The sequence below is a fragment of the Vicugna pacos genome, chromosome 22 (genome assembly GCF_048564905.1).
Source record: "Vicugna pacos chromosome 22, VicPac4, whole genome shotgun sequence".
In the NCBI taxonomy this organism is placed as follows: domain Eukaryota; kingdom Metazoa; phylum Chordata; class Mammalia; order Artiodactyla; family Camelidae; genus Vicugna; species Vicugna pacos.
The window spans coordinates 10,970,615-10,988,333 of NC_133008.1; the positions used below are offsets into that span (position 1 = coordinate 10,970,615).

General features: G+C 46.2%; 1 long non-coding RNA gene across 1 annotated transcript in view; it reads right to left on the bottom strand.

Annotated features, from left to right (window-relative positions):
• The window catches only part of LOC140688416 (uncharacterized), a 72,361-nt gene that overhangs the window by 46,443 nt on the left and 8,199 nt on the right, over window positions 1–17,719 (bottom strand). Inside the window, exon 2 of the long non-coding RNA XR_012063094.1 lies at window positions 10,178–10,350. This is a non-coding gene — a long non-coding RNA (uncharacterized lncRNA). The remainder of the gene's footprint in view (window positions 1–10,177; window positions 10,351–17,719) is intronic.

A 17,719-nucleotide genomic window follows, 5' to 3' on the forward strand; every position in this document is an offset into this window, starting at 1 on the left:
TCTGGGCTGTTTCACCTCGAGGTCACAGCGGCTCAGATTGTCCCTGAGTTAGCACTGAATGGTCAAGAACAAAATCAGCCTCTCCAAACCCTTCTGCCGACTTGTCCACCATCTACTTTGTACCAAGAGCTTCCTTGAGGCAGGACTTCCAGGCAATGGGATCTCCCCATTCACCGAGCCTTTCTCATTGGAGATTTTGATCCTTTCTCCACTGTCAGCCCCAGAAGATGGCCCCAGTGCCCACTCATTATCAGACAGAAGGGAGGAGTGGAATTGGAGACTAGAGTCAAGCATTTGTTTGAAACAAAGGTTCAGACGAGCTTCCCATCCTTTTCTTATAAAGATGCACACTGGGACCCCTTCTCTGGCTTTGGTGACCATATGTCCTACTCACCACAGAACAGTCCCAGTTTGTTCCTCCTGTTGTCCCAAAGTTGTAACTTCCATCGCTGCCTTTCACTCTTAAAAGTCCCTATTTGGACAGCAAACTATACAGTCCCTTTCCCCTGGCCCAGTCGCCACCTATGCTTTTCAGTAAGAATCTGGAAAGCCGCAGGTAGCCCTGCAAGCCAAGAGATGTGGAGATTTACAAAAAAAAAAAAAAAGCCAAAGAGACAAAATAGATTTCAAAAAATAAATTTTAAAAAGCCAAAGCCAAGAGCAGAGATGCTTATCCAAACAATCCAAATGCTCATGGGTAGGAAACGGTTTAATAAATCAAGGCTTGTCAACATGGAAATACTATGCATCAATTCAAAAGAAAAAGGTGTATGTATTCATACTGATACTGTTATGAAAAGATCTCCAAGGGAGTTTGGTAAGAGAAAAAAGCAAACTGTCGATCGATGCAACATGAATGATCCCAGTTATCTATTCTTTGTCATTGTGCACGTGGATATACAAAAGGTCTAGAACAGTGTCTAATAGAAATATAATGTGAGCCACTATGTAATTTAAAATTTTCTAGGTCCATATTTTTACCAAGTGAAATTAATTTTATATAACCCAGTACATCCAAGATATGATCTAAATCAATATAAAAGATTATTAATCTTATTTTACTTATTTTGTACTAAGTCCTCAAAATTGTGCTTTTTCCAGCAGTCTCAGTTCTTACAAGCCACATTGCAAGGCCTTAATAGCCACATGTGGTTATTCAACAGCTCAGGGCTAGAAGGACACACACCAGATAGCATGCTATCTCTGGGGAGGGAATTGGGATTATGAAAATGGAGTGATTTGCACAGGCTTTTGAAATTTTTACAATGAGAATATATTCACTACTTAACATAATTTTGTAAAACAATAAGACCGTGAGATTTTTTAAAAGTAAGGAGCCAGAACATGAGATGTGAAACTAACAAAATCTATGAATGAGCAATGAGGAAACATGGTATTAAAATCAATTCATCAGCCAGAGTGTTGGCTTATATTTTTTTTAAGTTTGACCCCCTCCAGGTCTGCTGGTCATGGGGCTGCATTAGGGTGCCCAGCAGCTGGAAACCAGCTTCCTGGGGGTCGCCTTGCTGACTTCTCCATCTAGAAAGAGAATGCCACGACATCACCCTGAGAAGCCTGCCACGTCAGGGGACATAGGACAGTGCTCTCAAACACTCAGATTGAAATTCTTTCAAAATGCAGACTAGAAAACCAGTGTCATCAAAATAGCCTGGGGTGCTTGTTTTAAAAGGCAGACTCTTGTAAGGGAGGGTATAGCTCAGTGGTAGAGTGCATGCTTAGCATGCATGAGGTCCTGGGTTCAATCCTCAGAACTTCTACTTAATTAATTAATTAGCTAATTGATTAATTAAAGGCAGACTCTTGAGCCTCACAAAATAGGAGTTCCTGAGGTGGGGCCCAAGAATCTGCAATAAACAAGAACTCCAGGTGACTCCTATGCCCAACTAGGATGCAAAGAGACATCATTCTCTCCCAGACAACTTTCTACAGCCGATTCCTGGCTAGAATCTGATTCCACCTAGAATCATACCGCCAAAAACTGGTGGAAGACAGGAAATTCACTTCGATTTCCCCCGCCCCACCCTGAAGGAAGATTATATTCCTTCACAGTACTTACTGAATGATGCTTAAAGACCCCAAAACTTAAAAATAGGCCACCTCTTGGTAAAGACGGCCTTGTCCAGAATTAGCACTGCTTCCAACTCTCCAAATCAGAGAACAGCTCAGGCTGCTGGACCAGTGCCTGCCCTATTGTGAGAATGCAAAAGGTGCTTCTTTCTACTTCCACGAGATGAGGCTGGGACATCTGGGTGGAAGATTTTTTCCCTCAAGGTGAGATCTTATATCTGTTTGGGTTTTTTGTTGTTTTTTTACATACTTTTTTCTTCCTTATTTTTAAACAAACCAAAGATGCAAATCACTGTTTAAAAGGGGGTGGGGTCAGGGGAGGAAATTACTTCAAAGGCACAGTTTCAATAGTGAAAAGTTATTGCTGCCTGTGCATAACATCTTTGTCCTAAAAGCTCAATAACCAGAAATTGACAGGTATGATTTTTCCCTATTTTACAAAAAAAAAAAAAAGGACAGGAGGCTGGGAAGGTTAAGAGATGAGGGGGCTGGAGGGAGAAACTTACCCTCCCCGTTTGGACTCACAGGTAATTTTCACAACCGCGAGAAGCTGGTATCATTACTCTCCCCATTTTCACACCTGAAGAAAGGGGTTGGAGGGCTCGCAAAGCTAGTGAGAAACAGATTGTCCACTGGACTCCTCTGCTGGTGCTCATCGCCCCTGCTTCACACAGAGTAATTCCCTCTGACACAAAATGATTTACTGCCTACTTCACCCCCACTCAGCCACGTTTAGCTGATTACAAGAAAGGCCCTCTCACGATCGTTAAACAAGCAGATGAATCTTTTCATCAAAGCTAAATGTCCTTTAATAATCTGACGCCCATTCTCCTTCCCTGACACCTGGCTGCTGTCAGTCTCCATGTAGATGAGAGAGGGAGAGAGGAATGTTCCTTCTCCCCTCACCCTAACAGCCCTCCAAGGCCAGGTTGGGTGCAATCCCTCACACTTGGAAACTCCTTTCCCTTGAAGTTTCTCTCTCTCTCCCTCTCTTTCTCTCTCTCTCTACCCTGCCACCCACCCCCATCTCCATCTCCATCTCTCTTCTCTCCCAGTGTCTCTTTTCTCCTTCAGTCTCCCTTCCTCTCTTTCGGCTCTCTAGGCAAAGCAAACAGCAGCGAAGGCAGCCCAGCAGAATGAAGAACGGGCAGGAGGATCCCTGTGAGGGGCAGCCTCCCCAGGGCAGAAGGTCAAGGTGAGGCGCAGCAGAGACCAGGGCGCGGAGGAAGCCAAGGAGCCGGGCGTGGCCCGCGCGCGGGGACCAGCTGTCCAGAGGTTCTCGCAGCTGTGCAAAACCTCCCGGTGCCGGTGCCCATCTGTCCGCCTCTCTTCAGAGGGAGGAGAAGCCTCCTGGATCTAAGGAGGGCTGGGCGGCGCTCACCACGGAAACCCCAGAAAAGATTCGGCACACGGGCCCAGGCTCGGTTGTCCTAGAACCCCACCTCCCCCGACCCCGCCCAGGATGCTGCCCGGGCGGGGACACCATCTCCAGAGAAAAGCAAAAGGCTATTTCTGAGGCAGCTTAAAATTTTACCCTCTTTGCTACATCCGAGGCTTTCGCTTCTGCAGCTCTGAGCCCCCAGATGTACTGTCCCTTAATTGTCACCCCTGAGCCCCCGGGGAGGGAGACATAAGCCGGTGACCCTGATCAGAGCCCACTGGATGTGGGAATCACAACAGCAAAAAGATCCCCTTCCTGCGCAGGAGGCGCTGCGCACGCGCATGGACTCCCTGTGCAGTCACTGCTTGGCGGGTTTCAAATGATCAATCCGAAAGCATTCGTTGTACACCCAAAACCTGCTTGGAAGTGTGCTAGAATGTATTCTCTGCCCTCAAATGCCTAAAGACAAGGTGATGCATAGGGAGACAGGCGCTCAAACTGAAAAGCAGAGCCCAGAGACGAGGGTTACTAAATTCTGCACAATTATTTTTAACAGTCACCATTATGGTTTTGCCGTTCAAGCAACAAAATGATTTCTCACACCTCCTCTACTCCCCACTCTCCCACATTCCCCAAGCTCCTTCACTCCAGCCTACAACCCTTGCCAACACCACTCTAGAATTTTTTTAAAAGAGGAGAGGTGGGTGCAAAAAGAGAAAATTCTAAGGCCCTCCAATCACCTCCTTTTGTGGCTATTTGCTGTTTGGAGCTCTGGAGGCAGGAGGAAGATACAGTCCAGGTAGAGGCCCTGAAATCATACTGGCTCCACTTTCCCACAGCAGGCCCGTCTGCTCTATTCCCCTGTTAAAGCCTCCTGTTCTCCACTCTGGGACAACTCTGTCACCAATGAGACTACTAAAAGCCACTGTATATTAAATAGCTACTACCAGTCCATGTGCTGAATCATTTTGCTTGAACGATGTTCTGATTGCCTATAGCTGCATCACAAACCATCCCAAAACTTAGTGGTACGGAAACAACCATTTTATTATATTCGCTGATTCCATGGAGTAGAAATTTGGACAAGACATAGCAGGGATGGCTTGCCTCTGCTATACGAAGTCTGGGGCCTCAGCTATGAAAACTGGACCAGCTGGGTGCTGGAATCATCTGGACCCTTCATCACTCACAGGTCTGGCTTTGAAGCTGGAATGACTGGAAAGCTGGTTCATCCGGAACTGTCAAGCAGTTTCCTTCTGTCCTGGACGCAGCCAGTGATACTTCAATCTCCATCCCATCTTCACCGGCTCTGGGGCCCAGGATGGAAATTTTAAGGAAGGCCCCCCTCCAGGTTTGACCAGCCTCTAATACCAGCTACTTACGGGTTCTACTAGGCCAGACTAGGAACTGCCTTTGTCTGTTTACGGTGGGTTGGGGCCCTGATGCACCCTGCCTTCATTCTGCCATTGGCCCCTAACTGGGAAACAGAACCCCATCAGTATATCTCTTTATATACTATCATCAGGTGCCCTCAATTAAAAATGAAGGTTTTAGAACAGCAAATGGGAAAATGGTCAAAATTTGTAGCATACAATAAAATGATAAAGGGGCACTAGCTCATATGAAGAGTTCATAAAATCAATAAGAAAAAAAACTAAGATCTCAATATATAGTCAGAAAATGCAAAGAGGTGATATAATTTAAAAAGAAAAATACAGATGCATTATAAACATTGAAAATAACCAAAATAACTTAAAATAATTATAGTATGGTGTTTTCACCTTATATATTTGCAAAGATCCATAAAATGAGAATTCTCAAATTGCTTTCCAGAAGGACTGCATAAAATTATATTCATGTGTCACTCATGTTTCAAGTGGAGAGCGGCTCTTCTTGAGCTGCAGCAATCAAGAAAGACTGTCTGGGAGAGGCGGGGCTGGGATTGGGACTTTAAAAGGGGGATAGGATGTCTCGTCTACATCTCTACAGCTACACTACCTGTGTTTTAAAAACTCATGTAAATGAGGAGGGTATAGTGAGGAGGAAGTGGTAAAGTGCATGCTTAGCTCAGCATGCATGAGATCCAGAGTCCTGGGTTCAATCCTCTAAAAATAAAGAAATAAATAAACCTAATTACCTACCCCTCCAAAATAAACTTAAATAAATAAATCACTCTTCAAAAAATTTTTTTTAATTTTTAAAAAACTAATGAGTTTACAAAAAAAAAAGAAAAACTCATGGAGTTTAAATTATTCCACTTAAATTGCTATGGAAAGATTTGATCCACCACAGTGTATAATAAAGGATACATAATAGTGAATTCAGCCCTCTCCTTCAATCCGAAGGTTTTTTATTGGAGTTTCTCCTATTTAATGGATGACTAAAATATTCTTAGAAGAAAAAAAATGCTCTAGCAACTATGAGGGAAACAAGGAGAATCAAAAGGGTGTTATGTCTTCAAGGAGTTTACTATGGATGGCGGGGTGGGTTGCCCAGAACCCAAAAAGGTACTCAGCCACAGATACCCCAGACATATAAACCAGCAGTGCTACCACCTCAAGGTCAGAAGCATGTCACGAGGCCAGAGCCCAAAGTGGATGCTATGGCATTAAGAGAGTAAAAATGCAAACCACCAACTGGGGGACGACATTCACAGTAAGTATACATCCAACAAAGGGCTCACATCCAAAAATATGCGGAACTCCCACAGATCAATAAGAAAAAGACAAAAGACTTAAACAGGCACTTCACAAAAGAGGACATTGAAAAAGCCAATAAGCATTCGAAAAGTTGCTCAGTTTCGTTAGTCAGTAGGGAAAAGCAAAAGAAAACCACGCTGAGATAGCCCTACACTCCCACCAGAATGGCTTAAAATGAAAAACTGATAATACCAAGTGTTGACAAGGAGATGGAGTGGCGGGAATTCTCAAACACTGCCAGCATGAATAGAAACTGGTACAACTGTAAATTGGAAAACTGTTGAGTTAATCTACTAAAGCTTAATTTATGAACATTCTGTGGCCCAGCAATTCGACTCCTAGATATATACCCAACAGAAATGTGTACATATATTAAAAAAAAGGCACATACTAGGGTGTCCATAGCAGCCTTCACTATTCATAACAGTCAAAAACTGAAAACCACCTAAAAAGTGCACCAAGAGATAATGGGTCTAAAAAAGAATGAAATAATGCCATTTGCAGCAACATGGATGGACCTAAAGATTATGATACTAAGTGAAGTAAGTCAGACAGAGAAAGACAAATATTATATGATATCACTTAAAAGTGGAATCTAAAAAAATAATACAAATGAACTTATTTATGAAACAGAAGAGATTCACAGTCATAGAAAACATACTTACAGTTACCAAAGGGGATGGGAGCAATGGATACATTAGGAGTTTGGGATTAACAGATACACATTACGATATATAAAACAGATAAACAACAAAGACCTGCTGTATAACACAGGGAACTATATTCAGTTTCCTGTAATAACATATAATGGAAAAGAATCTGAAAAGAATACACATATATGTATATGTATAACTGAATCACTTTGCCATACACCTGAAATTAACGTTGGAAATCAACTACACTTCAATTAAAAAACAACTTTTTTAATTAAAAATAGAAAGAAGTGCCCAGACCTTCTAGAAGATGATGGCCACATCTAAGGAGAGGGCAGTGTCCTGAGGGTCCACGCTTGGCTGTTCTGACCACTCTTAATTCTGAATGTCCCAATGTCCCCATCCCCCACCCCACACAATTAGAAGAAAAGAGAACAACGAACCCTGGATTCCTTCTAACGAAGTGTTCATTCAGAACAGCTTTCTATGAGGGCCCTTGGCCTGGAGGAGTGGGGGAAGCAGCCCTCCCCATGCAGGAGGGCCATCTCCAGGTGACCCTGGGCTGATTAGCTAGGTCCCCAGTGTAACCGAAATGGCCAGGAGATGGAGGGCACTGGACCATTGGCTGGCAGACACCATGGCAGTGTCTAGTTCACATTATGCTAGTGTCAACCTAGCATATGGTACTAACCTGGCAAGAAAGCACAGCTAGAATCTCCCCTCCACTTCCACCGACCAATTTGCTAGTAATCAATTTCGGTATTTTTTTAAATGACAAATGAAATAAAACGGAAAGGTCCACAGGGAGTAACAAGACTTAGACCAAGGCTTTCAAGAAGCTTCAGAAATGCCTCCTCCTCTCCATGAGGGAGAAAGGTGATGTTTTCCTCTACTTAATTTGCCCACAATAATTTCTATCTATCTGGATAAATAAACCCTGATAAACGAGAATCCAAATTTTCCCAATGCCTGCGCTTCCCCCTGGATGTTTTTGGTGGGTGGTCCTCTCTCAGCAGTTAGGGTAATCCGGATGATCCCGGGCAAGCTGGAAGGGAGCAAGTCTGTATTAAAGCCAAGAAATGATTTTCCCCCTCCAGCTTTCCAGGAGAAAGGAACGCTGTAGGGAATTGTGAGGCTGGAAATAAAGGGAGGCTGAATCCCACCATACCTGGATGTTTGGTGGGTGTGTGCAGGCTTACGGGGTAGAGGGAGGAGGAGACTGAAAAGTTTTTATTATTGCTATTGGATTATTTTTCTTTAAAAAAAAAAAGCCAGATACAACCGACTTTAATATAGAAAGAGGAAGATGAGGAGATGCTGGTGGCTGTGCTTAGACATGGAAGCTGGCCCAGGGCCTCCCGGCAGGTCGCCACATCTAAAAACACTTCAGTGCAGGGCCTGGCCTGCAGTTCTCTGCGAAGGGTTCAGACCGGAAGAGAAAGCCGAGGCCGGCCCCAGGGCCTTTGCGAAGGCTGGAAGACCAGCCAGGGTTACGTCGTTCCTCTGCGCCCTGTCCTTAGGCCCGGCTGCAGTCAACTCCGACTCCAGCTCGCTGCAGGCTGGGGAGGTGAAGCCGCCAGAGGCGAGGACGGCAGCCGGCAGCCGGACGTCCCACCGACCCTCAGCCCTTGGGAGTTCGCTCCTCTCCCCCGCACAAGCCGCCTGGAGACCCGGGAAACCTCACACTACCGGAGCGCGAAAGGTACCCTGGCGCCGGGTTGGCGCTTCCTGAAGCCCAGGAGGCCCTCCCCAAATAACAAAGCCGATTTTCCTCCAGACGCGGGCAAACAAGGTTGCCCACAGAGTCACCAAAGCCTAGCTCTCAGCAGCTATTTTCGTGGTTAGAGAAAAAGAAAAAAGAGACCGCGCCCTCCCCCGCGAGTGCTATGCACCCCAAGTCTCCCGCGAGGCGGGTCGCTTTCAGCCTGTTAGTTCCCTCCCGCGCCTGAGTGGGAGTTCGAAGCCCCCGCACCTTCGTCCCGGCCCCCCCTCTTCGCCCCACCCTCCCGGATCCCCGAAGGGGCGTCTGGGCCTAGCCGAGGGCGCTGCGCGTGACCCCGAGCGGAAGGGCCCCAGTCTGGGTCCTAATGCGGGTGGCGTCTCCCTTGACAGGCGGCGTTTGGGGACAACAGCGGGGACGGGAGATAAGGTGACATACCAGAGCAGATTTGGCGGTGCGCGCGCTGATACTCCTCTCCCGACAGGAAACGCGGAGCTATTTAAAAGACCCTATCGATTACTTTATCTTTCCCGGAGGAAAGCTTCTTGCCGGGAGACAAAAGATGTTCCCTACCTAGAGATACAAGGCCACAGCCCTCAACACACACAACGGAGGCTCGGCGCAGGCGACGCCCAATTAGGGCGCAGGGACGGCAGGGACACACTTACCCCGCAGAGTGCCAAGAGCCGCTCTGGAGGGCAGGAGCCGAGACGGGACCGAGGGGTACTTCACAGGATGATCTGCTGCACCCTCTGAAATTTTATTTTCTGACTTTGTGAATTTAAAACACGCACAAAGACAGTGACTATGCACTTAAAGGACGCGTATGTGTACCCGAGCCCCTCAGCATATTTAAAGCGCACCCGCTGTGAACGTATTCCAAAGACACACGTCTCAAAAGTAAACACTCCACTGTGCTCCTTTAAAGTGCCTGAATGTCTGCAACTGTCATGTGTACACTTAAATGTGGGGACGCGTCAACGGCCCTTTATAGTGCGCTCATTTCCCGTCTTGAATTCCCCGCACCTCGCCAGTCTGTGGGCAGCGCAGAACGCCATCACCGCTATCCTGCTGCTGACACTGAGTTAGCTCCGGAATCCCGAAGCTCTTTGGCCTCCGGGTCCCCTACGCCATGCCCCCGGGGGAGATTCTCAAAAAATACCGAGAGAACCTAACTGCACGGAATCGAATTATTTTTCTGTGCAGAAATCTGCAAGCTAGGCATTCACAAGGTGCTTCTCCCGGCTGTGCAAACTTCGCGGCTTGTGCACAGAGCAGGTTGGAAGATAAGACAGGAAGAAAGATGCTGAAAAAGCAAAGGTGGCGGGCCTAGGAAGGTTCGATCGCCCATTTCCAGCTTAAATGCAACACTGACCAGGCCGCAGAAATCCGGGAGTGGAAGCTCTGGGAGCCGCGGTGCCAGCCTGAGCCCAGGAGGCTGCACAGATCTGGGCAAGACTCTAAGATCTCTCCCGGAGGCCAGTGCCGAGGACCAAGCCGCAACACTGCTGACTCCGCGAGCACCCCGCGCTTTGGGCAAAATCACACGTCCGCTCGCCCAGCTGGGCTTCTCCCAAAGCTTCGCACTCACTCCAAAGGTTTTTCCAAAGCCGTGGCTCCCGAGCTGTACACTCACCGGGCAGGTGTACACCGGCCCTGGAAAATCCATTTTCCTCTTCATCGGATTCCGAATCGTTGTCCATAGGACTCGAATGTCACCTGACTTTTCCAGCTGTGAACGCGAGCGACGGGATCCTGGGGGACTGGCTGCAGTGTCTTGGTTCCCTCCGCCTCTCCGCGCTGTTTTCGCTGGAACGGTTTGCAGCAGTGAGGGGAGGGGTGGAGAACCAGGGGGAATAGAGAGGAGAAAGCATGAAATTAACACGGAACGACAACGGAAGTTTGAAAGCGATGCGCTCCGATCTGGCAAACCTTAACACGAGTTTGAAACCGGATCATATCTATGCACACAGGATAAATTCCGTTTTAGAAACATGCCCCCCCAAAGCATGAGAAAGTGACTTACACAAAGATACTGGTAACAAAAACTGTCAAGTGCAAAAATGCAAAGGAATCGGGAAAGGTAGTTGCTCTCAGAAAAAGACAAAAACAAAAATTAAAAAACAATGTATTTGTTTGCTTACATTTGCAGGAAATGTCTCCAGAAGGGTACTTTTTTTTTTTAAAGCCGGTGACTGCCTGGATTGGGGTAAGAATTAACTGGGAAGGAGCAGAAGGAAACCATTTGTGGTGACGCAAATGTTTTTGTATCTTGATTGTGGTGGTCCTTACACAGGTTTATTCATGTGTCAGGACTCATCGATTGTGTTTTGTTGTAGATACATTATGCCTCGATAAAGTTGATTTTAAAAATAAATAAACCCAGATACAACTTTGTGTTTAACGAAACTGGGTGGCGGGGGGAGAGTCCTGGGATGCTTTACATTGTATGTCTCTTTTCATGTGTTTATTTTGGCATTTTGTCGTTTTGTTTTTATGGTGTATTACTTACTCAAAATATGTAAGTAGGGTATTCAGTGATGTGAATATAAAACAATTGTTAAGGAAACCAACAAAAGCAAGACAGAGATGCTAATATGAAAACGAATATATGTATGTATATGCATGACTGGGACATTGTGCTGTACACCAGAAACTGACACAGTGTAACTGACTGTAGTTCAATTAAAAAAAAAAAAAGAACAGAAGATGCTTATATACTCCCTTGTAGGGATTTTTAAAAAGCATGCATTGTCCAAGCCCAGAAAATAGTTTGAAAGAGGAAACATCTTTAATGTCCAGATTTGTTTCTTTTGTTTTTGGGTCATATGTTTCAGACATCAACATAAATGAGGACCTAGAACTTTTCCGGTGTTTATGTGTGGTGTGGGTGGCTGTCATCTCCTCGAGGACTGGAGGCCAGCCACAGAGAGCTCCACACAAGGCCACAGGAGGTTTTCCTGGCTGGTTTATCCCTACTCCCCAGAGTAGCATGCTATCCCGCTATCCTGCTTGGAGCAAAGACGAGATGGCCCACTGCGCTGTCCGGAGAAGGCCAGATGCCCCGGGCAGGCGTGCTTCACACTGGGAGAGCCCTCCCAGGGGTCAAAGCAGGGCCTCCCAGAGGCTAAGCAGGCGAATGAGAGGCCCCAGACCTCGCAGCCTCTGTGGAACCCTATGGGGCTGGCAGTCTGGGACCAATGACTGGGAGGGTACTCTGGGAGAAGCAGATATGAAATACCTCCATGTATTGCCCTGCAAGACAGGGAAGAGTCACTTTGGCCTTATTCAGACAGGTTCCAGATCTGGTTTGGATTCAGAGCTATTTCACAGAGAGTTTTGAAGGCAGGCCCTCAAGAAGACAGATGGACAGTGGGTCCAAGGCCGGGGGCCAGGGAAACTAGGACTTGCCAGACTCCTCTGCTGGCCTGGGGGCAGGACCTGGGTGGGGTTACCAAACCTTCCAGCCAGCCTCGTCTACTGTCCTACTCACAGCCACCCAGACCCACAGCACCTTCAAGCAGCAAGCCAAGGCATTGGTTAATTTAACGGAGCTGCATTCCCAGTGACCCCAAAACTAGTGTCTAGCCCCGGGACCAAAGCACAAGTCAAGGGAAATCATGAGGGCAAACATGAGTTTGCTGAGTGGTAACAGGGACCATTGACATCCTGTCCCTGGATAGTGCTGGACCAAAAAGCCACCCCACTGCTCTCTCTCTGATGCTCCTCTGACCACCCTACTCGGTCTTCCTACCACTGATGACTTAGCTCCAGTTCCCTCTGGGAAAGTGGAGATTTCATTGGCCGGCTGCACAGGAGGAAGTTTCAAGCTATATACACCTTTGATTTGCAAACTCCAACTTGAAGGGTGGGGCCCATAAATGTGCATTTTTAACATGTACCCCAGGTGATTCTGGCCCAGATGTTTCTAGATGTTTCTATAGTCCAGATGTCTCTTCCCTTCTACAAAGGCACAATTTGATTCACTGTTTGGAGTTTGCCTTGATTGTGTTTTTTTTTAACTTTTTAAGGCAATATATGCATGTGGTAAACAACAAAACAAAACAAAATTAAAAAAAGAGGAAATTGTCCTTAAAAATGTACTAAAAATGTCACGTTTTTATTCTTGACCATCCCCCCTCATTCTTCCCCCGTTTCATTACCATTTTGTTTATCCTTCAAAAAATCCATAGAACCATACATATGTACATATGCCCATATTTAAAATACAAATTCTGCATCTGGATTTAATACTTAATGTGCCTCAAAATATATCCATAAGAATACATATAATGTAACAAACTCTTTCTCATGGCTGCTAGTATTCTGTTCCATCGGCGAACATAATTTTTTTAACCAGTCCTCCAAGACAGATATATTACGGGTTTTTTTTCTAATGTTTTGATTCTTTAAAAAAATTTTTTTAATTGCAATAAAGATACTTCTTTTTCCATACAGGTGCTCATACAGAATAGAGTCTTAGAAGTGGAAATACTTGTTCAAAGGGCTTAAACGTTTTTAATTTTGATAGTACTAAATTGTTCCAAGGAGGTTTACCAATTAACTTTCAATCAACAACATAAAAGGGTGTTTAGGTAGGGTAATTATCAAACTTTGCGATCTTTGCCAATCTGATAAGTGAAAAAGTTGCCTCTTTGTTTTTAAATTTCTTTCTTCCTTTCTTGTTTCTTTCTTTCTCCCTTTCTTTCTTTCTCCAGCAAAGTTCTGCTACTCTTGGCCAATTTCAATTAAATGTTGCATCATTTTCTAATTCATTTACAGAAACTCTTTCCATATTGTGTAACTCAGTAGGGTTTTTGGTCATTATTTCAAGCATTTAACCTGTGTGTCATTTTTCTCTTTGATTCTATTCTGTTTTGCTTTGTTTTATTTTTCTGTACACAAGTTATTTTTATGCCATCAGGTTATATAATTCACCTTTTATAATTCTAGGTCTTTAGTGCTCCTCATTCACCCTCCTAAATATATAACCACTCCAAAATTACTATCTTAATTGTTATGTTTCAGTTTTTAAGTCTAAATTTTTAATCTATCTGGAATTACATGTATTTGATGTAAGAATAATCCATTTCCCTTTCCCTAATGTCACTTTCACTTTATTTCGAGTATGTCTTGCTGTATGGACCACATTCCCCAAAACAGTGTAAACTGACAATAGATAGGGACCTTATTTCCCATCTTTCCAGTTTCACTTTGCAGATTAGACAACCACCAACATGCTGCTCCACCCCTCCCCACCGCCCAGGTGAGTCCAGGTAACAATAGGGAATGTTTCCCAGAATAGCACAACTAGGAAGAGAACTTAGGTACACCCAAAATCACCAAGGAAACAAACATGAAATCAGTGAGAGAGGAAAAAGGATGTGCTGCAGAAGAGCCAATCAGTGAGGGAAGCAGGACCAGAACCCAGTACTAGCTCATAGTCTAGCACTCATTCTGGCACAATTCTGCCTCCTTCAAGGTCTGTGTGTCATGGACTGTGCAACCCCAGCACCTGGTGCATGGTGGCCACCCAGTCAAGGTGGGTAAAGAGAAACAGAAATCAGCCCAAGTTTCCCATAGTGACTAGGCTATGGGGTCATTTGGTGGCTGGGTGGAAGTTCAGGCCTGCTCTTCTAGCCTTTCCCCTCACTGCTCACCACGCCTCAACACACTTATACATACCTGCACATAATATTCTCCAGCCAGCTGGGTCTGCCCACTGCTATCCCCTTCTGTGGGCTCCAAGCCCTTCTTATGGCTGAGCAACTTTGGATGGACAGCCTTTAATGCAGCTCAGGGGACTTCCTGCCTGATCCAGCTGGCTAGCCAAGGCTAAACCCTGGGGCAAAGGAAGCCAAAAGCCTGACAGATTACAGGGGCCTTAGGGACATGAAGATAGTATTTCCAGGACTCTGCTCAGACCGCCCAAAGAGCAGAACCAGCTATATCGTTGGTGGGGCCCACTGCAAAATGAAAACGTGGAGCCTCTTGTTCCAAATGTAGCAAGAATTTTAAGACAGCAACAGCAGAACACGGGGGCTTTTCTAGGTAAGTTCAGGCCCTGTGTGACTGCACAGTTGGCATACCCATGACATCAGCATTCAAGGAAGGACAGGGTTAATTGTAGGGGAAGGCAGGAGAAGGGTCCTCCCCAGGCCTCTAAAGGTTCAGAGTTTAGGGCAGAAGTGGCCTGGGAGATTATTCATAGCAGCCAAAAGGTGGAAGCAACCCAAATGTCCATCAACTGATGAATGTAGAAACAAAATGTGGTATAGCCAAACAATAGGATATCATTCTGCCATAAAAAGGAACAAATCTGGGAGTTTGATATTTGCAAATGTTAGCCACTATATCTAAAAATAGATTACAAAAACAAATCTCTTCTGTACAGCACAGGGAACTATATTCAATATCTTGTAATAACCTTTAATGAAAAAGAACATGGAAATGAATATATGTATGTATATGCATGACTGGGACATTGCGCTGTTCATCAGAAACTGACACATTGTAACTGACTATACTTCAATTTTTTTAAAAGAGGAAAAAATTACTGATACATGCCACAGCATGGAGGAACCTTGAAAATGGGAGATGGTGGGGAGGGAGGGTTGATGGCTAAAGCCTACAGATTCTTTTGGGGGTGATGAGAATGTCCTAGAATTAATTGTGGGATGATTGCAGTACTTTGTGAACATACTAAAAGTCACTGAATTGTATACTTTAATGGATGAATTATATGGTAGGTAAATTATATCTATTATATCTCAATAAAGTTGTTACCAAATAAGAAGAGAAGGGGGAGGAGGAGATGGGGGAGGAGGAGGAAATAGAGGAGATAATGGAGGAGTGGAGGAGGGGGAGGAAGAGAAGGAGGAGGTGGAGGAGGTGGAAGAGAGAATAGAGGAGGAGGAATCTTAAATTTCTCTTTCTCTCTCTCTCAGACGAACTTTTTGCCAGAAGCCCCCTCGTCCATGAAGGTTTTGGCGAACCCAGCATCCCAAATCTAACAGCCTGCTCCTCCTCTCTAGCTGCGGGGTGTGTGTGTTTGGGGAGGGGATAGTGTTTTGCTTCCTCTCCAATTAATTGGCTCTAGGAGGCAGCGACGTACAATTTAAAAAAAAATCACAGCTCTGTAGTTAGTTCAGTGTTCGAATCCTGACACTATCACTTCCCGCCTGTGTGACCCTGAGCAAGTCATTTCACCTCTCTGAGCCTCTTTCTCCTCCGCTGCGCAATCGAGATAAGCGGATCAGCGATGACGGTCGAGAGTGTATGGCCCTCCCAGTGGGAGCGCAATAAATTGGAACCGGCTGAGCCACCTGAATAAGGAGAATGCCGGGCAGGAAAAATCCGCTGCCGCTGAGGCCGCCCGGACTCTTCTGGAGCCCAGGGCGAGGGAGGCAGCCCCCAGAGTCGCCCCCCACTCCCAAACCCGGGCCCGGCCCGGAAGGAAGCCGGGACGGTTGAGAGGCCCCGAGGCCGGCCGGGCCGGGGAGCCCGGGCGAGGGCCGGGAGCCGGGCTGCAGCCGCCGCTACTCATCCATCAGCTGGACGAAGAGCAGAGGCGCGCTCTCGGCCCACTGTTTGCTTTCTCGCCAATTATTGCCGCGCCGTGGCCCCTTTGTTGATACAGTAGTCCGAAAAAGTGCTAATGTTCATTTATCAGGGGGCCTGCCGGGGACTCCCACGAGTTGCGATTCTTCCCAAAATATAAACACGGGGCGAGCGTCCCAGACAGAAACCCCCATCTGTTTCCCCGGCGCGGGCCGAGAGCGAGGCGTTGTTGAAGATAAAGCCGAGGATAACGCCGCCTGTCTCCAATGGACGTCTCCCCGGCGCATTAATGACATTCCCGGTGATAGTTCCAGCTTATCTTTCAATTAATCATATATACCTTTCGCGGCCGGCCCTGCTTATTGCAGGAAAATGGGGGCCGGCTCAGGCCGCTCCGATCGCTTTTCAATTAATAATATTTTATGTGCGCAGAATGCGCGCAAGTCATCCTGGAATTTGGCTCATATTAAAGCACCGACTCTTTAAAAGGCAAGGAAATGCACAGATTTTCGGTCTCTCCTCTCTGCCTGCTTTTGTCTTTCTCTAGACTGAAGGTTGTTTGTTTGTCCTGCTAGTTTGGCCAAAGTACCGCTTAAAGAGGCGGCCAGGTTGGGTCAGTCGCGCTTGGGACGGGAGATGCACCCCTGGTGGGACTAGAGAATCAAATTTCATCCCTTCCCATCCCCAACCACTGCAACTTCTATTTAAAGAAAACAAAACAAAACAAAAACATTTTTTTTACTCACTCAAATTGTGAGGACTGAAAGGAAAAGTTAGAAATTGCTCTTGGACATTTCTCTGCAGAGACCAACATGGGTTGCCCCAATTTTGAGTTTTGCACGTGTTTATCCGGTTTTGCCCCCGGTTTCCTCTCTCTGGCCTGTTTTAGAGTCAAGAGAAATTATTACCAATTCACAGAGGGTGCAGGGGGTGGAAAAGTCACTGATTTTGTCCGAAAAGGGAGAGTTTTCTTTTCTCCCCTTTTCATGACACCTGACCCACAAGTCTTGTCAGCTCTGGGAACCCCCATATCCGAAAATATGTGATACATCTTCATCTCCTTGATTTGCAGAGGAAATGCTGATTTTTTTTCATCCTCCAGAGCTCTCTCTTGACACACACACACACACACACACACACACACATACAACTAAAAACAGGGATGCCGGATGCAGCCTCGATGTCCCCCATTAAACGGTAATATTTCAGGCGTCAGCTCACACTAATCTTTCAAACTGTCATCGCGAGCCGCCAGGCCAGCCCATTCACTTCGCAGCGCTCCCAGGACCCTCACTCCGAGCTCTTTTCAGTGAGACGTTTAATTGAATCGGATGTGGCTCGTTTGCCAGACGTCACCGCCTCGGCGATAGGCATTCTCTCCCACTCCCCAAAAACATTTTTCAAAGGCGAAGCAGGCCCCCAAGCTAGGTTAGTTGAGGGCAGTAACTAACATTGGCCAAAAGCCGCGGTGAGGTACGGCCGGCCAAAGAGAGGCCACTGATCTGCAGATCCGTCGAGGGAGAACCTAGGTTGGAAGGCTGGGAGGTGTGCTGGTGCAGAGGGCTCCTGGGGCTTTGAGAACGACCCCACATCTCTGCGTAGAGATGCCCACAAAAAA